The 22,517-nt window shown below is 35.2% G+C and overlaps 1 protein-coding gene across 1 annotated transcript in view; it reads left to right on the top strand.

Moving 5' to 3' along the window:
- Positions 1-1,761: 1,761 nt before the first annotated feature.
- Positions 1,762-22,517, top strand: part of LOC145254849 (chloride channel protein C-like) — a 199,642-nt gene continuing 178,886 nt past the window's right edge. The window contains exon 1 of the mRNA XM_080113697.1: positions 1,762-1,970. The gene's annotated coding sequence lies outside the window, so the exon portion shown is untranslated. The remainder of the gene's footprint in view (positions 1,971-22,517) is intronic.

Here is a 22,517-nt window from a genome sequence, read left to right as displayed (position 1 = left end):
AATGCCTTCTACACACTATCCTAGAGTGTCTAAGGTCTCTCTGTACAACCTGACAAACCCCTGTACATGAGGATACTTTTCCCAAGAAGTAAATCCTGGCCAAATATTAAAAATCACATTTTGTATTCGCAGCCCAAATAAGATCTCCGCAGTATAGGGGTATGACAAGAGAATATTCTTTTCATTCTTTTGACTCTCAAGTATATATCCGACACAGTTAGACATAGTTAATCAACTGAGAACCACATCACTATATAAAAGCATAAAAGATATTATCGGATACACACTCGAGAGTCAAAACAATGAAAAGAATATGCTGTTGTCATTGCCTTACCTCAGTATAACCACACTAGCTTTTATGAGGGATGATGCACTTCCTCCAAGTGATGTTACCTCAATTAGCAACATGCAGCTGGATACTCCACCAGACAAGATGGGTTTTTGGTCCTGAAATCCAGAAAAAAAAAACAAGAAGTCAAAAAGAAAAAAAAGAAAGATACATTATAACATATTAAAATGGTCAATTGGGAAAGGAAAATAATGCTTTCAACTTTTTTTCTTACAAAGTGTTTGAGAGAAAAACAATGTTAATGGAACATTAGGTATTTTAAATTACCATAAATATTGATAGTGAGTAAATTAATCAATGGCAGACATTTTGCATTTTTTTTAGGAAGTAAAGTACCAAACTACTTATTGCTTTACTCATAACCAATACATACGGTAAAATAAAGTGCTTATTTTCTATCAAATAATTATTTTTAATGCAAAAAAAAAAAACAATCTTTTTGCTTGTCCAAAATTCTCCCTATATTAAAAAATCGCAAATAAAGAAAAAATATGGGTGATATACGTACCTGTGACGGAAAGAAACTATCATCTTCCAAAAATCACGTAAATTGATCCAGTAGTTTTATTTTTATAAAAAAAAAAAAAATCATTTTAAAGCGATCAATGGGAATGCGTAGGCATTACAACAAAAATATTTCAAGTTTAAATTATTGCTGAGTTATCTCCCTTTATCTCTTGTAATTGTTTTCAAGGTGGCATCGCGAGACAGTCTGAGTCTCGCTCCTCAAGTAACTATAAAATTTTATTTCCTTATTTAAAAAAAAAAAAAAAATAAAACGATTTGATCAGTTTACATGATTTTTGGAATACGATATTTCCTTTCCGTCACTGGCACGTGGCACGTATATGATACAGATTTTTCTTTCTTTCTTTTAATATGGGGATATTTTGAACAACCACTATTTTTGGACTAATTTCCTATTTGTATTTTTTTTTTTTTATAATTTAAGTCGCCAATAATAACGTTTACTGGTGTAAAAATAATAAATAATAAAAATAATTACAACATCTTGTTTAAGCTATCTTGTATTCGTGAGGCCGGGCAATGCCGGATAGCCCTGCTAGTTACCGAACTAAAATGGAATAACCTTTGCAAATAAATAATTTAATCTATTTTAATGCATCCAGGATGCACAAGAAGAAAAAAAAAGAAAAGGAAACAATGCAACCTAATGAAATTGCATTCTTTGTAATAATATTAATAACAGTTTAAAAATAAAGGTAACAATGCCACGCATAATACGTTTCTTTATTATAGAACACAAAGTGCTTTTTACGAGTAGGTTGCCGAGAGATAGATAGAGAGAGAGAGAGAGAGAGAGAGAGAGAGAGAGAGAGAGAGAGAGAGAAAAAAAGAAAGGTAGGGCCGTTATTACAGAATACAAATACGAACGGTACGATCGATTAATAGAATACGAATGATAGAAAACGAATATACGGATTAAGAGAATAAAGTCTGGAGTTTTTGTCAGTCCAGCAATACGCGCTTCTTAAGACGTACTAGCCGGCGCTTTAAATCTCTATATATTTATTTGTTGTTTAGTCTACTCTTGTGTGTGTGTGTTTTTTAAATACCTTGGATATTTTGGTGTACATAATGGCCTGAAAGAAATAAAAAGGTAGGACAATTTGCATCTACGTACTTTCTTTTTTTTTTTTTTTTGTAGTTTATCTTTTTCATCTTAAATTTACTGAACTAAGAGTTTTAAGTTAAGAAAAAATGCGGTTCTTTTAATCTTGCCTGTTAAAAAAAAAAGGAATATTACGTGAGTTTTTTTTCTTTCTCTTCTCAACTACGGTGTGCCATGAGTGCCGAAAAATATGTATTTATTAAATTAAAATTTTTAAAACTTTGTATTATTTGGTTATTTATTCACAACGTTTCGACCGCTGAATTATAACTTGTTTATATACAAGAAAAAAAAAAAAGAAGATAAATCAATTTAAACTTTTTAACCCGTATATCTCTGATAAATTTCAGTTATAATTTTGAAGTTGTAATTGACAAATATATATTTTTTTAATTTTGGTAAAAGTAAAGAATTGTTAATAGCCTCCTCATGTCAAGAATGGCTTTCTAAAGACTAAAAACTCATTCTTGACGCATGTGTGGAGGATGGGGGCAGAAAAAATGGTGCTAGCTAGTGCGCTTACTGATCCGCGCTATTTTTTAAAATCGTATTTCAAATTTAATTAAAGTTTTATTTTTTATTTTTTTTTTTATTTTTTTTTTTTATTATTATTCAAGTGTAAGGTTAAAGGGTACTAGTGCACTAGTGCAGTCAGTGAGTGCACTTATTGATCCGTGCTGAAATAATAACGCTATTATTTAAAAAGCCATTCTTAACATGGGGAGGGTGTTTTGTACCTATTATGTACTTTAAACCTTACAATTTAATAAAAAAAACAACTTTAATTAAACTTGGAAATACGATTTAAAAACTAGCGCGGCACTCTCTGCATTAGCACCATTTTTTTTTTCGTCCTAGCGACTCAGACTTAGGGTTAGTATTGGTGTCCATGCAGTACGGTGTGTTATTTTTATTTTGTTGTCAAAATTAACCTTTAACGGTCCCGACACGTTTTCAGTCCTTATTTTAAATTTATTTTTTCTATTACCGCTAAACTGAAAGTTAACATTTTTTTTATGCCGACCTTCGGGCTGAGATCCGAGTGTAGTATCTGTTCTGATGCTATACTTAGTTAATGTATGGGGAAACTCTTCTATACTAAGGCAATTTTTATTTTTTCCTATCGCCAAAGTGCCCCTTTTGGGGGAGCTGGTTTTCTCCCCACATTAAAAACGACCTTATCACATAATTGCTCCCGTGGGGAAACAAATAATGAAATAGTGTTTGGGGAGCCGTTAAAAATAATTTCCCCTTATTTATTTTATTAAGGTTCGTACATTTATTTCTGCCTAGAAAAAATGTACAAGAGAGGTGGGGCTGGAATTTCTATGAAAAAAAATCTGAATGTATTAACGTGTTAACACGAAAAACAAACTATATGTATTTTTTTTTTTTTTTTAATTTTCGCTCAGAGTGGAGTGACAAGGATAAAATTTTAATTCCAATTGTTTTACTTAATTTTTTTTTTTTGGGGGGGGGTTGTTTTCTACAAAAGAAATTAATATTTACCATTTTTTTTTTTTTTTTTTTTTTTTTTTACGTTGTCTCGTCACGTTGTCCTTTCAAAAGTAATTATTTGTGTTTTAATATAAAAAAAAAATGATAAAGAAACTTACAACTCCGATTAATTATATCTCTAAGAAAAAAGATAATTGTTATAACTATGGAATTCCATAGAAAAGAAAAAAAAATCAACGCCCCTTTTTAAAACTAACTTCCTAGTGCACGTGTTTTAGTTCTATACTTAATCTTTCTCTCTTTACTAAAAGTTATTAGGCTTAAAACGAAGACAATGTTCGTAGATACACATTTAAAAAGAATAAAAAGGTAAATTTTAATGTCTGTTAGAATTTGTAGGGAAACTGCAAAAAAAAAAAAAAAATGATGCAGTCCACTCCAGTGTGTCGTGTCCACACATAGAACTTGTTGTTGTTGATACACACATAAGTATTTGTTTATTTTTCTTGTCAAAGTCGTTTTCTACATTACGTTGTTTATATACACTTCCCCTCGGCAATTTTTAGAATTCCTTAAAAGTTATCTTAAAAATATCTTTTACCGTATAACCCAAGACTAGGGTAATAAACAAGGCTGACGAATTCTAACGGAGATGAAGGTTTTTTTTTGTTCTCCCCAACTGCACGAACTCCGACATCAGGGTCAGAAAGTGGGAGTCAGCCCCCCTCCCCCCAAGGAAGTGCATTCAAACCTGCAAAAAGTACCTGGGCAGTCCCGTCGGCATTTTCCAGTAAGTGTGTCTCAGGCGATTAGCAATAAACTAACCGCTTCTCAAAGAGAGAAGGCAAGGCCTGAGAGGGTGGACCTGACCTCCTAGAATTGCACCGAACTAGCACTTACACCGAAATTAGCAGGGACAAACAATGTTTGTCCATGAATTGTTGATTTTGGGGGTCGATGACTCGATTCCTTACAGAGACGTTACACGGAAGACTGTGTTGCTTAATTGGCATATATTTCATAAGTTACAGCCTAGCTGGTTGAATTCGAGTTCCGTCCGTCTTTGTTTACATTCCTCGTCAGCTGATTGTTGTGATTCAGTGATTGTTGTGATTCACAATGAATTCCCGAGAAAAAGGTTTTTAAAATATGCAAACGAACTTGGCTGTTTTTCCTAATATTTTAAAATTGGTAAATATTAATCAGAGGGGACTTTCCAGGGAATTCATCGTGGAGCGCAACAACGATCGGCTGACAAATAATATAAACAAAGACGGCCGTAAGTTGATTTTAACCACTTAGCTACTCTGGTATTTTGAGCACTGTTGAAATAAATACTTAATCGCTATGCCATATATTTTTCATAATTTTCTTATAAAATCTTTTCTTATGCAAAAAAATACAGATGACTACCTCCAGTATCCCCACAAGAGTATTTTTGTACCATACGCAAACACTTATTTTGTCCCTATCGATTCAGAATATCACTATAATTTTCGGTGCTTATACAAAAAAAAAAAAAAAAAAAAAACAGCAGATCGGTTTTATTTAAAAATTACTAAATTGTTATGTCGAAAAAAGTAATTATCCAAAAGAAGGTATTTTTTTAGATTAGGTCCAGGTCCACCTCCACAATTTTTTTTTAAATGACAACTTTTGAAGGTTTTCGACTACTGCTGACTACGAAAATTGCATTAAAATTTTGCAGAAATAATTAGTTATTGAGATGTATTATGCATTGTATTTTTTTTCTGGCAGCCATCTTTTTTTACGCGCGTGCAATGTCAGTCAGAGATGAGTAGATTTGTTTATGGCGTGCGCGCACGCGCGTAAAAATGGCCGCCAAAGAATACAGTGCATAATACAACTTTTTATATTTCGATAGCTACTTATTTCTGCAAAATTTCAATGCGATTTTCGTATTCAGCATAGTCGAAAACCATTAAAAAGTCGTCATTTAAAAGAAAATTGTTGAGGTGGACCTAATCTGAAAATTTACCGACTAATGGAGGCGACCTGACTGTTAAACATGTGAAGTTTGGAAAAATGAGTTAAAACTAAAAAAATTATACTGAATACTGTTAGAAACATATATATATATATATATGCCACAGTAACATATATTCGACCAGACTAAAAGTTGGTTTGTTTACTGTTTATATGCCTCCCGCACGAGGGCAAATAAAAACACATGTCGAGTTTTAAAGTTGCACCACGCCTTCTGACTCGCAAGCAAGAGATTAAGCAGCCTGAATATATTTACTGCTTTTGCTTTGCTATGAGGCTAGACACAAAGTAAGATTTGATACACCAGTGCAGTGCAGTGAGTGCAGTGCACTCTGGGCTAAAAAAATAAAAAAATAAATGCTTGAACAACTTCATAGGCATTCCTGGTAGGAGCACCTCAGTCGATTAGCAATAAGTTAAACCCCTTCCTAGAGATGGCAGAGCCTAGGAGGGTGGACTGCATAAGACTGAACGGAACAATAGCTCTGTCGGACTGGCATACACAAAAGTTTATGCCCTTTTTAGAGGCTGCCACCTCTGATTCATAGGAGAAGGGTATTGCTTGATCCTATTTTATTTATTTTGAATTTTAACTCCCTATTAGGACAACGCAACAAAAACAAGTTTGTGCTGCTCTTTCAATATTGTTTATACGTATTTATTTGCTTCCCCATCAAAGCAAATTAGGCACAAGGCCGTTTTTAATGTGAGGTAAAAACCAGCTCCCCTAAAAGTAGGCAAAAAGGGGGCACTCTGGTTACCAAAAATAATAATCGTTCGAGTATAGAGGTTTCCCCTCATTGACTGGGACAAATTACCTTAAGTGCAGCACCTGCAGAACAGATACTACACTTTGATCTCGGCCCGAAGGCCAAGAACAACAGAAAAAAGGTAAGCCTAGTGTCTATATTGTCACCACAAAAACTGATGTGGAAAAATATATATTGCAACAAAGTTATTTTTATCCTTTCTCTTAGCTCCTCACCCCCAAGTAAAAATAAAATATGTACTTGATTAATCCAACTGGATTTAACGTTATTACCGGTTGTGTTAATACAGGTCACCAATTGTACTGATTCCACCCGCAGTTTTGCAGTGGCAACATCGACTTTTACTGTGGAATGATTTCTTGGCATTATACACATGCCCCCCCCCCAAAAAAAAGCTAAAAGCTCCTTCAGTTATCTCTATTCTGGACTGATCGGGAAATTAGAGAAGTATTGTTTGGTAGGAAAATCTGAGCCTGAGCTCTTTGTTAGGAACAAAGTGTGGTATCTGTTCTGGTGCTGCAACACGTCATCTTTTCTGCTTTTAACTAAAATGACTTGATTTGACAAAATAGTTTGAACACTTTTGATAGGCTGTAACGCAAAACAACTTTTCGTGTTTATGAATTTTTGAGATGAGGATTGATATTTTGTATTCTTTGGACCACTGTTCTCATCTTAAAGATTATTTTCACAATGTTTTGGTCGATGTAACCTCTGACCTTATTCAGCCTCATACAGTAGCTTCTTTCTTTCTGTAAGACTAGCAGTTCAGCCCGGCTTTGCTCGGGCCCTATGTACTGTTAACTTCATGTGCATATATACAGTGACGGCAAAAAGAAAGTCTGCATTTGTAATTTTTTTCAAAAACTGTTAATTTAAGCTAAATTTAATGTAACTGTTTAAACAAAATATAACTCATTTGATTTGCCTTTTCTTCCTCTATAATTTTACCTGTTCATATTTGACTTTTATTGAAATATTCTAGTGTTCACGTCAATTTAAAAAAATAACTTCAAATTGAGGAGGCAAAAAGAAAGTCCGCAGCAACAAATTCACTTAAAACCAGCTTAAATTATCGCCCCAAATCAGTTTAAAATATTCGCCAACAGACAACAAAGCGTTTCTAATTGTAATTGTTGTTGTCCCAGGTTATACAACGTAACATTTAGTCCATATGCCACGTCTTTCTCTTAGTGTTCGTCAGGAGCTCGTTAATCTCCACCTTTCTAGTTTATCCAATCGAGAAATCGGCCACAGATTGAAATGTGATGAGAAAACGGTACAAAAGACTGTGCAAAAAACACCGGCAGTGTTCGTGATGCCCCTAAATCTCGTCATACTAGAGTTCTAACAGAGAAGACAATGCTATCAAGATCCGCAGCCTAAGAAATAGATTTTAAACGGCTCCCCAAATCCAACAACAGTGCAATCTTGTTAAAAAGTGCTCTCTTTCTACTGTCAAGAACAGATTAAATTTGCGAGGATATGTTGCAAGACGCAAGCCAATGATTTCTGTAAAGAACAGAAAGCGCTGTCTGGATTTCATCAGATGCAATAAAGATTATGACTCTTCATATAAGTCAAAAGTGCTTTTTAGCGATGAAAGCAAGTTTAATAGGCTAGGCAGTGATGGTATACAGTACGTCCGTTGGGGGAGGGGGGAAGAAGAATTTAATCCTAGGTGCTCAGTTTCAACTCTGCAAGGTGGTGGAGGTTCAGTTTTGGTATGGGGCATTATTAGTACCAATGGTCCAGGGCCTATAGTTTGTTTGCAAGGTCGAATTAATTCGACCAAGTACATTAATATGTTGACTGAGCATTTCCTACTCTACTTTGGTTGGAATTTGGATAATAATCCCATCTTTATGAAGGATAATGCTCCCATTCACACAGCTGGCAATGTCAAGAGATTCCTGGAAGAGCATGATATTCCGTGTTTGGATTGGACTGCACAATCTCCAAACCTCAATCCTATCGAAAACGTATGGCATTACATCAAGCAACAGTTACGCAATGATAAAATTTCAAATTTGGAAGAACTTTGGACAAAAATTAAAGAAAAGTGTGATGCCTTTGCCCTGGAGTATTGCTCCAGTCTAATTCAAGGAATTCCCCCCAAATTACAGGCTGTCAAATTGCAGAAGGGCTATGCTACTAAATATTAACTAGTTCATTGTGTTCCTGCTGTATTTATGTTGCATTAATGTCCTAAAGTTACATTTAAATAACAATTTTCCATTGTGCGGACTTTCTTTTTGCCTCCTCAATTTGAAGTTATTTTTTTTAAATTGATATGAACACTAGAATATTTCAATTAAAAGTTAAATATGACCAGGTTAAATTATAGAAGAATAAAAGGCGAATATCATGAGGTATAGTTTGTTTTAAACTGTTACATTAAATTTAGCTTAAATTTGCAGTTTTTTTTTTGTTTTTTTTTTATAAATATTACAAGTGCGGACTTTCTTTTTGTCTCCTGTGTATGTATATGTGTGTGTGTGTGTGTGTATATATGCTAGCAATACTCCAGGGCAAGGGCATCACACTTTTCTTTAAATTTTTGTCCAAAGTTCTTCCAAATTTGAAATTATGTCAGGTCATGTCATATGCTACTGGTACCATGTAACCCAGTACTACCTGCCTCATGGTCGGGTCACCGGTGACTAAACTGGTTCCCCCACCAGACTTGTTTGGTGAGGAGGGCGGCTAGTCTCCCTGAAGGATTAAAAACAAGACCTTCCAAAGGGCGAATGAACTCTTTTTCTGGGTCAACGGCCAACTAGCACCGTGTATATTTGTGTGTGTGTATATGTGTATTGGGGTGGAGAGGGCTCCCGTAAGCCGTGGTGAAGGCAATCTTTCTAGGAGAAGCAAATCTCTGATTTAAAAAACCATAAAACGGAAGACCATTACCCGCATTAAGCTGGTCTGCAGTTTACTTTGTTGCTGGCTATCTTGCTCTTGCTTGTTGCTGGATTTCAACATTTTGAACCGAGAGAGAGACTTAGCTGTCGTACAAAGCTAAGACTCTGTAACATCATATTTGTATAGATACTCCCTCAGGCATTTAGGCTCATGGATTTTAAATGTCTGAGGGAGTGGCACTCGTCTGACAAGACGTTGCAATCATCATGCATGTATATATATATATATATATATATAATTAAAAAGTTTGACTCCTGTTAGTGGGGCATTAGAATACGCCGACTGCCCCCCTGCAGAGGGTAAAAGTCCCTCAATGGGGGTCCTGGATATGACCTTAAACTATATCCAGTGGTGAGGCCCCAGCTTGTGGGCTTTGGGGAGTGTGGAGCCACCCTTTAATTGCCATTGCTCCCAGATCCACTCTGACCCGGAGTGGTAGTACCTGTTAGGGTCCCAACTATGGGTTGAATAGGAACTGACTTGCAAAAAACAAATATATTCTATTAAAAAAAAATTTTCTTCAAAATCACCAGATTCGGCATTAAATAACCTGAAAAGGGTTGATATGCCGTAAAACAAAAACAACCAACCAACCTGACCAGGTAACGTACATCTAAAATTTCAAGTCTTTAGACCCAAAATTAGCAAAGGAGTTTGGTAGAATCTGCAAAGGTCAACTCTTTCAACTTTGACCTCTTGGCAACCAAATTTTCACCCCTCCCAAACTGATTAAAAAGCTTGTTGCATGTCTGAATACCCTTTATGTAAAATTTCAAATGTTTAAGTCCAAAATTGGCTGAATAGTTTGCTAGAGACCATAAAGGTGAAATCTTTTGTACTTTGACCCTTGGGCAGCAAGATTCTCGGCCAAAAACCGATTATGTCTGAATACACTTTATTTAAAATTTCAAATATTTAGACCAAAAATTAGTAATTTGGTAGAGACACCAGAGGTCAAATTTTTAAAACTTTTACCCCAATTTTGACCCCTTAACATTTATTGTTTTGGGCTCGGATCAAACTTTTTAATTTGATTTATGTCAAAGTAACCTACATCTAAAATTTCAAGTGTTTAGATTCAATATTGGCGGAGAAGTTTGGTAGAGTTTTCAAAGGTCAAATCATTGAATTTTGACCCTTTGACAGTCAAATTTCTGGCCGAAAACCGATTAAAAAGATTTTCCCAACTCTCAATACCCCTTATGTAAAATCTCGAGTCTGTAGACTAAAAATTGACAGTAGTTTGGTCGGGAAATGTACACGGACACACAATTTCATTTTTATAGATATATAGATTGTCGAACCGTTCCTGCTTACTGTCCTCCTCTTCCTATCTACAGCCTTGGTCTTTTCAAGAATAAAGTCTTTATGCATCTGTCTTGTTAGCGCCTTACATTTAGTGGCTTCATGCCTTGTCTTCATTGATTTCCCTTGAAAAAAAAAAAAAAACGTATATTAAGTTTGGAATCTGCACAGAATTTCGAATGGAACCTTTTCATCAAGAGGAGTAATATGCTCCCATCCTTGTCGGCAATGACTGGGTTAGCAAGTAATTTACCAAGTAATTCATGATTGAAATTTTAGTCTCCCACGCTGAGGATTGAATTTTCCCAAGTACGCTAATCACTACAACAAAGGTTCTTGTAAATCTGTACTTCTTTTCAGCTTATTAAGAGATGGTGTAATGATGGATATTGATTTCTAGATATCGCCTTTGTCGTGTGTGTGTGTGTGTGTGTGTGTGTGTGTGTGTGTGTGTGTACATTTTCCTACCAAATAACTCTGTCAATTTTCGGTCTAGAGACTCGAGATTTGGCATGAGGAGTATTGAGATTTGGGAAAATCTTTTTAATCCGTTTTCGGCCAGAAATTTGCTTGTCAAGGAGTCAAAGTTCGACGATTTGACCTTTGGAAACTCTACCAAACTCTTCCGTCAATTTTCGGTCTAAATGCTTGAAATTTTAAATGTAGGTTACTTGGACATGGATCAAACTTTATAATTTGATTTTGAGCCCAAGAATATAAATGTTAAGGGGTCAAAACTGGGGTCAAAGTTAAAACAATTTGACCTGCGGTATCTACCAAATTACTCAGCCAATTTCTGGTCTAAACATTTAAAATTTTACATAAAGGGTATTCAGAGATAGGCCAAGCTTTTTAATCGGTTTGGGTCGAAAATTTGAGCTGCTAAGGGGTAGAAGTTCAAAAGATTTGACCTTTGGGGTGTCTAGCAAACTACTCAGCCAATTTTTTGGTCATGAACATTTTTTTTTCCTGGCTGACTGGCCAACCGATTTTTTAAAATTAAGACAGCCGAGATATTCTTTTATGATTAGGTAGACTTTTCTACGATCACTTCAGATGATATTAAAGTGGCGTGAGAATGGACAGCAGATGTGGAAGAAACCTCACCAACTGGGTAGCTTTCTGATATATAGTTTAAAGCAAAAGGATCATTGCCAAATTTGTCTCCACATAAACTCGAAAATATAACTGTTGAGAAGCTCCTGGCGTTTGCAACTGACTGTTGATCACACATGGAGATATTCATCTTGTATAAAGTTGTTAGGAACGGTCGTTTGAGGGTGTGTTGTTTACTTAATTTAATGATTTTTTTTTCTTCTTCCAATATTTTCCCCAAAGATCGTCTGCTCTTTTGCCGCACATTGACCAGCGTCTTATTTCAGATTACAGTCAAACCCGAGCGCATGACGTCATGTTCCATGCAAAGCTGAGTGGACAGTTAGTTACGTCTGGTTCAAATTCAGCACAAGTACCAAGATTTGCTTTGAAAAGGTCTCACCATTACTTGATGTTTTTAAGGCTGTTAACGTGCACACAAAAAAAAAACTAGGCTATCATGTACAATGCACACTCCATCCTTGTAATTTTTTTTTGTGTTCCGTCTTCTTTCAATGTTTAACAAATTCCACCCCTCTTATATATGTATAAAGGATTTTCCATTTAATCTAAGGACAATGATGTAAGACCTTTATTATCCAATATATTACATATTGTTTTCATGCGTGTGCTCACAATTTTTGAAAATTTACTCATTAATTTTTTTATTTATTTTTTACATGGTGGTCACCACTTATCAAGGCCTGGAAGCCACTCGAGGATCAGGTTTATTGCATGTACAGTAATCAATGTGATAGTATTGTAGTAATCATTAGTATTGGAGATTTGATAAAGTGTCTTACTTAAGGGGGTGGTCCATCAGGAATTTGTTTTTGTGGGACTTGAAGACATCCAAGTTGTAGTCAGGTGGAAAACAAGCAAATGGAAGAGAGTTCCACAGGCGTGCACTGCTAAGAAAGGAGCTTTGTTCATGGAATCAACGTTTTGATTTAGGCACAGATAAAGAGTGGGGAAAATTGACAATGGTTTCGGCTAGATGGATGTTTATCGTGAAAGATTGGCGAGAGGGGGACCAGAGATTGGAGCTCAGACGAGCACTTGCCATGGAAATAATGATAAAACAAAGACAAGCCCACAATGTCTCTTCTGTAGGAGAGAGATTGCAGGGAAGAGAAAAGACCATCCCCCACTAAACCACAAAGTCTATTTTGTACTCTGTCAAGGCAGAATAGGCTCTTTTTAGCCATTAATTCTGTATACTCACTATTCCATAGCTAGCAATTACATATACTGATCCAACGGATCACAGGTAGTCAAGTGTGTGTGTGTGTGTATATATATATATATATATATTATTTACAGACATTATAGAAAAGAATAGACCCTAACATAAATATTTTTTCCAAGATAAATATGTTTATTTATATTTACAGATAAGGATAGTATTGAAGTAACTTAGACGTAATTTTAATGAGATACTCGAACAACATTAAAGCATGCCACAAACCAAAGAAGCATCAAACCTATCAGAATTTCTGCGAGGATGAACCTTGGGTCAACATGAAGAGGGTCTTGGTCAACGTAAACTAGCAGGAAATCTTTCAATACCTCTTTCTACTGTTAATAGTGTTATCAAGAGAGGACAAAGAGTGCACAAAACCTCCTCTCGGTCCCACCTGGCCCTCTGAAAGAACCTTGCATCTTGTGAAAAGAAATGTTGAAGACGATCCTTGGTGCAAAGCCCCTGACATTGCAAAAAAAACCTTGTGTCAGTCCCAGAATAGCTATCAGGTATCTTCACAAGTTGGAGTACTATGGTAGAGCTGCAATAAGGGAACATCTTCGTCCTGCCAATATCAAGCATAGAAAAGATTGGACCAATGCCATTTTTTCTGATTACTTAGGATTTGCATTATTTCCCGACAGTGGAAGAGTATGGGTATGGAAGCTCCCTCAACAAGAGTTCGACTTATAAAGATTGCAGCCAACGCTGAAATATAAGGGTTTCTTGGTTATGATCTGGGGTGTAATTTGGAGTGATGGTCGCTCAGACCTGATGGAGTGCAAGGGGAAACGTCAATTCTACTAAATATGTTTCAGTATTACATGAAGGACTCCTACCAATATTCTGAGGCGGCAAAATGAACCAAGTTAACTCCGTTTTAACGCTCATAATGCTGCCAAAGTCAACTGTCTAGACAATCTCTGAAATGACATTTTCCTTGTCGACTGCAGTATGTTGCTGGTCTTGTGCAGTTCTCTTTTTAAGGAGTTAGGTTCAGGTTGATCGCCTGAGACTCCCTTACTGGGGAATACTGATAGGACTACTCGGGTATTTATTGCAAGCCAAAGTGCTCTTCCTCTAGGGCAAGGGTCACCTAAGTTTTTAGATGGGGCGGGGGTGCATATTGCTGATTTTTGTAGAGCTACGCAAAAAAAAAAAAAAAAAAAAAAAAGATCCGGACATGTTTTTACTGATTTGCTTTTAGTAAAACTTATTTTCCAAAACCTCATTTTTTTTTTTTTTTTTTTTTTTTTTTTTTTTTAATCATTTCAGAAGAAGAAGAAAAACAACCACACTATTTTCACACATTTCCTTTTTTTTTTCCTGAATATTTTTGTTTTCAATAAGAGCTTTATGGTCTTTGCTGGGCTGGATCTGGCCTGTGAGCCATAGTTTAGAGACCCACTGTTCTAGGGCATTGGCTTTTCAATCCCACTTTTCCACCCTTGTATCGCATCTTCCCACTATAGAAAGCGATAAATAACTATAACTTAACCCCAGATGTTAAGAAGGACAACTTTTGCTCCATGCTGCCTTTAAACATCCACCACTCAGCATATCTCCTAGATAACAAAGAATCTATTGCATCCAATGATGATGAATATTATGAGAAGATTTAAAATAATGTATGCAATAAATAGCATTTGATGATTCATGAGGACAGTCTATGACCAATGTGTATTTATATTAGATTTGAAGATGACCATATTGTAGCCCTTAGAGAAGCAATCTTGTGGTAATGTTCCACAAATGGGAAGATTTTGGAAAGAAACTCTGTTCATGGAAATTCTATTTAATATTAGGCACACGGCGGGAAACATAGGAAATTTCTTTGCAATGGTGATAAATAGATGAGTTCTCACTTTGAAAGTTTTAAAAGGAAGTACTAAAAATTGCAGTTCAGTTGAACACTGTCGATGGAAACATTGTTTTATCATCTACGGTTTGTCCGCCAGAACTACGAAAACCATCTGATCAGCTTAGGGATGATGGATGACTCGTGCTGGGAGTTTGCTTAACGTGAAGCTGCTTTGTGCAGAACCAGCTTTACTCTCTCATCCCAACCAGCCTGATCTGGCGACAAAACAGCTCCTGGATCCCATCTGATCTCCATCTGGGAGATCAGATGGGATCCAGGAGCTGCTGGAAGTGTCATGATCTTCTTGCATATAGCGCTTGATATTCCCCAAAATAATCACCCATCTAGTACTGGCCAGGCTCAACGTTGCTTAAGTTCAGCGATCTGGGGAGAACTGGGGTGTTAATGTAATTATACTGTATATTATTTACTTGCTGTATCGACCCAATGTTTCCTGGGATACGGTGAAGTCATTTTAATTTATAAGTTTTATTTCTTTGCACATTTTAAAACTTAAGAGAGACAATTATTATATTCAATTTAAAATGAATTATCTCCTTTTCTGATTTTTATTTTTAGGTGATTTAAAAAAAATTTCATAACCAATCGTTTTGCTTGGACTAAGTAATTTTTGTAATAAATTTTACTTAGGTACGTGATTATAATAACGTTGTACACTTGTAACAAATGAGAATTGGCTAATCTAAGCAAAATTTGATTTGTCAGCTTAAATGCCATTTGGGTCTAACTTAAAAATCCGAAAAAGATAACTTTGTATGTTCACTAAGAGTTGATACTGAAATGTTTTTTTACGTAAAGAATAACCATCTCATTTTAGTATTGGTGAAACTCGAGTTGAAGGAATTTACGGATTCGTATTAATTTCAGATACACGGTTTTAGAGTTCTTGCAGCGACTCTGAGTTTCCCAAATCTACTTGAACAGTTGTTTTTAGTATTGCAACCTTCTTATCAAGGATTTACATCTTAATTGTCTCTGAAAATCAAATGCTTGACTATATTGTTTCACTTATTTCTTTTACATTGTTTGACTTGAAGTTGTGTGTGGAATCATTGGGACACTAGTGGTGATGAGAAGAAGGCTCCTTTGACAGACTATGGATACCCACGAAGGGGTGCCTGCGCATGAAATTTTTGTGGCAAGTGGAATGTATGTTCAGGACAACTGAAAACAAATGCCGAGATAAGCGTAGAGCACATACAGCACCTAGAATTCCCAAATAGTCACCCATCTGGTACTAACCAGGCTCAACTTTGCTTAACTTTGGTGATTTAACAAGAACTGGTGTATTAATGCTATTATACTGTATACTAGTGGTTGATGCCTCACTTTTGATTGGGAAAAGTTATAAACTGATGTCGGCGTTAAAAAGATATACACAGACAATATATCTGCCAAGAATCAGTTAAACACAAATCTGTTAAAAAAAAAAAAGTTTGAGGTTTAAGTGGTTGTAGACAGTTTGGCCATCAAAATATGCATGCTCATAAGTTCAGTACAATTTCAAAGCGGTAAGCTCCAAATGCAGAGTGGTTGTAAACAATCTAGCAAGAACAATCAGAATCAATTGCAAAAAAAAAAAAAAAAATCTGATCTTGTAACAAGAAGTGTAACAAGAAATGCGTGTGCACGACAAAAAATAATATTTCTTATTCCCCATTAAAAAAAAAGTTTTTATTCAGAAGACAGATTATCTCGTTGATTGCTCAACATAATTTGTCACTTGTAATTAGGGGTTTGGACTCTGAAGTTATAAGGTTCGACTCTGACTTCTATGATTCCAAAAACTTCAACTCCTTTATTCTAAAGTCTTCCAGTATTCAGGCAGTCTGTTAATTCTTTGGAAATTTAAAACGAACTCTTTTAACTTTCAGCCCTCTTGCGATCCTGGCTCACTTCAAATTCGCAAATCTGCTTGTAGTGAAAAATGTAAAGAACATTTATTACTCTCGCGCATGCGCGCACGCACACACACACACACACACACACACACACACACCCTCTTACAGACCACAAAAACGAATCCAATTCGTTTTTGGTGATTTTCTTGTCGTTCATCAGATTGCCAGTGAATCTTGATCATTTATTTCTATTCAGTTACGTTTCAAATCAACTGCATTGATCGTTGTTTCTTGCCAGCAGCTCTCTACACCATAGATCTGTCTTTTCCATAAAAAAAAAATACACAGGATGAAATATACTTCGACCTGCTGCTACTGAAGTCAATAACAAATGTACCAAAGAATCCTCTTTTTATCTACTTGTTCTTCTCCACTCTCCCCCCTCCACACACACTGTTGTCAAGTTCATATGTAGATGTTTCAGAAATAAACTAGCTGTCCCCCTTCGGTGTTACCCGGGAGTTTTTACTTTTTTTCATATATTCATCCCCATATCAATTTCTCTAATTATTTATGAGAAAATATTTCCAGGAATGAAGTGTTACTTAAAAAAGTGTCAGTCAAGGAGAAAGGCGGGACAAATGTTAATGAAACAAAAATGAATGAAGCGTTAATTAAAAAAAATTAGTTTTGCAATAAAGTATATCAGACGTTTTCAAGTCCTAAGTACTTTTACTTGTTTTAACTATGGCGTTTTATTTTATTTTTAATACCTTTTCAATGGAAAACTCCTTCCTACTTAATCCTATTTAATGTGGAAAAATCCGTTTCTAACACCTCAACATCCAAATGTATTGCTATTTAGTGAGAATATGTTGGTTATTGTTTGAATGTCAGGATGAAGGTAGCTATTTTTGTAGGGCAAGCCGTGTCTGGACGTAATTGCATATTAAACAAGAAAAGGGATTCCAGCTTCCATGGAATACACTACTAAAGTATACATCCACTTTAATCAATGGGATCACTGGAAAATAAAGTTTTTCATCAGGCTGGCTTTTGTTGAATTGAAGCTGATTTTTTGCAGAAGTCTCCCTGCTACTTCTTTCTCATAGAAGAGACGTTGTGGTATCTCTGCTCTAAAGTTGTTTTCATGGCAGATGCTTGACAGAAGTTCACTCTAAGCCCTCCTCTATTCATTCACGACTAATACCTATCCCGTGCTCTCTATCTGTGCCTAGAGCTTAACGAAAATTCCATGAACAGAGCTTTTATTTTTTTTCTTCTCAGAACTGTTCGTCTGTGGAAACAATACTATGGAGCTGCTTCCCAGCTGATTGTAGCATAATTTTCAATTATAATTGACTATAACATTGTAATTTTCAAGTCTAAATTAAACAAGTTCTTGCTGAGCCGTTTTCTAAAATAATGCCTACAATTCCATCAATAATCAGTGCTGTCTCACTTGACATGCATTAACCCTTATCCTTGAGCGCCCCAGAACCTTAATAAGCAGTGACTCTATAGTAAAAAAAAAAAAAGCTAAAACAAAAAAAAAGCCCCTGCACATGTGGCAAGCTAAATCACAGCTCAATGTAACAAGATATTGCGTCTACATACAACCAAAATAGATCCTGTGCAACTGTTACAAGCTTATTGTTATATGAATATAAATCGATTCTATTTAAATGAAAATTAGACCTTGTTTGGCCTAATACTATGAAACGCTCCTCTTTCTTTGTCTTTAATTAAAAAAATTTTTTTTTTATTTACCTCAAACAAAACATATTGACACTAATTTATTTTTAAGTTTTAAGTAAAAAGAAATGCACTTAATGATGGTTAAAACATTGGTTCAAACACCAATCCCAAGTCCAAAGTGGTAATCTAGAACTTATCTCCCTCCCACAGTGAGAAGAGGTGATACAAGGTTTGAAAGTATTGAAAACCCAGTGTTACAGAAGCAGAGCACTCTGGCCTGAAAAATGTTCCTGGGCAGCCCTATTGACCTTCTCTAGTAAGTGTGCCTTTGGCAATAAACTAACCCCCTTCTCAAAGAGAAGTTGGATCTCTGTACAAAACCAGCAGTCAACAGAGAAGAGGCCATTTAAAAAATAATGGTCTGGACTGTCGACCACTTTAACAGAGCTTTTGAGATAGTCTAGAATATCAGCACCAGGTTGAGATTCTGAATTCAGCTTTGATTTATAAATCAATAAAAAAAAAAGTGACCATTCATAACCCACAGACTTACCGCCCATTTTTTTTTTTTTTTTTTTTTTTTTTTTTTAATTGAAATATTTTTAGTTTTCATTTTCTTTTTCTTCATTCCATGTGTTGTTACAGAGTAAAAATGGAGCTTGTGCCAGCTTCTGAAAAATCAGGACATGAAACATCAAAGGCAAAAGAGTTATTGAAAATGGTGTTAACATTTCCTTGTTCTCTGAATAAACAACCAACTGCATGAATGATTAAGTAGATGTCTAATAAATGTCTCTTCTGAGCTGCGTTTAAGTGTGGAAGTGGTGCGATGATTAATGCTACCGATTGTTTGCTCAACTGTCGAATGTGATGAGGACCAGATTTATTGGGAGCAATCTGGATGTGTCTGGTTTGGTCAGCAAGACATATTTTTCATGTAATATTTAAATTTCTGCTAGTACGTTTGAAGAGAGGGAGAAAGGATGAGCAGGGAGGGATTTCCCAAAGTTAGAAGATGAAACCAGAGTAAAAAAATAATCCAGAATCTAGGGACCACCACAGTGAAAGGTGAGATTTTGATATTAGTTGAGGATTTTTTTTAGTCTGGAATATTTTCGTTGATGCGGTACAAGTGTAGCGAGTTCAGCAGTTAGTTTGCATAGTTAGCGCAAATACTACTATGAAATAATTGTTTTAACAATGAATTTAAAAAAAAAAAGCAAAATCATTATTTTATAATATTAATCATTTAATAAAAAAAAAATGATATTTGTTAGATATTGACCGGACAATGCTCGGTAACCTGATCCATTATTATTATTAGAAAGATAAAACAATTAGATTTTGGAAAATGTGTATTTACAGCTTGGAATGTTTAGTCATGAATTTAAGCAAAAATAAAGTCGATTTAGGAATTTTAAAGTAGATTTTGAATTTGGTTAGAAGTAAAAAAAAATTTAGGCTTACGTGAGAGATCACCTGTTTTGTGTCCTTGAACACGTGGTTAGTTTTGCTGACCTAATAGTTAGCAAAGATTAAAGAGTTGGCAAGAAATGCGTTACCGAAGAGATGTGCAGACGACTATGTTGGAAGCGGACAGGGGATCGAGTGAACATGTAGAAAGAAACTCTGCATGCCAAACCCTAACAAGGGAATCCATAAAACAAATAAAAACTAAAATATAACTCGTATGGTGTCTTTCAGGGTTTGGACAAATAATGTATGTGATTACTTTGGTCTGAAATAAGCAGACATCTTGTTCTCATTTGATTGTAAAAAGCTGTCTATGAAAGTTTCTGTCACGATTGTTAACTACGTATATTTGTAAAGAAGCGGCCTCACACATAATGGACCTTTTTATATACATGCAAGACACAATGGACATTTCACACACATACCATACAACATTTTATACCACTAGACTATACATGAATTCAGACAGTGTGTGCATGTACACTTGTGCCCGATATTATTCATACCCCCCTTGAAAATTGAGTTTATTAGGTGTAACTTTTGTAAGAATTTATTGTTTACGTCCATATTGATACATATTCTTAATAAACCTCTTCTGATCATTTTCGTCATTTTAAAATCTCGGGATACTTGTAATAAAAGAAATATACAGCTATTTATAAAATCTGCAATGTTCAAAAATAATCATACCCCCTTATTTTTTCAGTATTAATCGAGTTTCTGACTGTTTGTTTTCTGCTTGATTCTTATTTTGAATGCTTTTATACAACCTTTGATTAATTTCATTTCGTTTTTTGCATTTTTCAGAAATTAAAATGATATCAACTGAAAACCAATAAAAGAATAAAAATTATTAGAATGGGGAAGAAAAAAGAGCTTAGTAATGATCTTAGGACTAAAATTGTGAATTCACATAAGGATGGTTTAGGTTACAAGTCAATTTCCAAGAAATTTGAGGTCCCTACAGCAACAGTACAGAGCATCATCAAAAAATTCCAGAGCCACCACACAACAAACAACTTGATTGGTAGAGGAAGGAAAAGGAAACTGTCTGCTAGAGCCACCAGGAATATTGTAAGAAGTGTTAATGCAAATCCAACCACCACTACTAAGGACATTTTAGAAAATCTGGAGTCTTCTGGCATAAAAATATCAAGGCAAACATTGCAAAGGACTCTGCATGAAAATGGTCTGAAAGGAAGAAGACCAAGAAGGACTCCATTGCACACCGGAAAACACCTTGCAGCACGTCTAAAGTTTGCTAGGACCCATGTGAATTCTCCAGAGTCCGTTTTCTCAAGTATTTTGTGGACTGACGAAACAAAAATTGAATTGTTTGGCCATATGGATGCTTCTTACGTTTGAAGGAAGAAAGGAGAAGCTTACAACCCAAAGAACACCATACCCACGGTGAAACATGGTGGTGGTAGCCTAATGTTTTGGGGATCCTTTTCGGCTAGTGGTCCAGGTAGTTTGGTCAAGATAGATGGAACCATGAAGAAGGAGCAATATTTGGAGATACTCCAGAAAAACATTAGACAGGATGCGGAGAAGCTCCATTTAGGACCAAACTGGGTCCTTCAACAGGATAGTGATCCAAAACATACTGCCAAAATAGTCAAGAAATGGTTTGAGGATAATCAAATTAATGTTTTGGAATGGCCTAGCCAGAGTCCCGACCTGAACCCTATCGAACACCTCTGGCACATATTGAAAACTGAGGTTAAAAAGCGGAAACCTAGAAATTTGAAGGATTTGGAGAACTACTGCATTGAAGAATGGTCAAAAATCAGTGTTGATGCTTGTAAAAACCTTGTTGATAAATATCCCAAACGGTTACAGGCAGTTATTAAGAATAAAGGGCATGCTATTGACTATTAGTAAGAGAGGTATGAATAATTTTGAACTAGTGCCATTATTGTTTTTCTTTGTATAATGTTTCAAACTTGCATAATTTATTTATTTGTTGAGTTTAAATTAAATGCTTATGCTTGATTTATTGTTTGAAATCCCTTTAATATTGTCTACCTTCTGGTTTGAGCAATATTCTTATAGAAATCTCAAAGATCCGAGGGGTATGAATAATATCGGGCACAAGTGTATGTGTAATATATATATATATATATATATATATATATATATATATATATATGGACTATCTTCTTCCAATTATGGGATTTCCTTGGATTTTACTTGTGCAAATGGAAATTCAGAGTTAACTTTCTTGAAGTTATATATTTGGATTTTACCGTCACTGGATTATTTATCTTCCACCAGACTATCCATATTCATGTGTAATCACCTTTTTCTTAATCATATTCCCTCTGCTTCACTTTTTTTGTTATCAAGTAAGATCTTTGACTTGCTTGTAATTTCATAAAATACTTTTGCATGCAAAATCCGATCCCGCATTTTACTAATTCTTACCCCCTGATAAGAAGGAAAGTATTTCTTCGAAACTCCGTGGATTAAGAACTATCCACTTAAATTAGATTTTTTTTTTCTTTTCCTGCTTTTGAAGCGTTGTGTTAATTGAAAATAATTACGTATATAAATGAATACGTTTTGAAAGCTGAAAACAACGCATTTTTTTTTTTTTTTAATATAAACAAATTTATTTGCTTATATCAGATATATTTCGATGCTAAACATCCTTATCAATGTAGTGACTTTTTTTCCTTTTTTTTTCTTTTTTGTGACCGCATGATGGAATTTTGCATTCGAGGGTGATGGTAGTAGCCCGATTTTCTTAACGGCTCGATATTTAAATAAAAACAATAAAAACAGTCATCAGCAAGGTGTCGCGCCACCCGCGCAAAATTGAAATTAGGAAAGAAA

This window comes from Euprymna scolopes, chromosome 30 (genome assembly GCF_053919585.1).
Source record: "Euprymna scolopes isolate OS-2025 chromosome 30, ASM5391958v1, whole genome shotgun sequence".
NCBI lineage: Eukaryota > Metazoa > Mollusca > Cephalopoda > Sepiida > Sepiolidae > Euprymna > Euprymna scolopes.
Note: the sequence above shows the minus strand (reverse complement) of the source record. Positions and strands in the feature narration are given on the sequence as shown.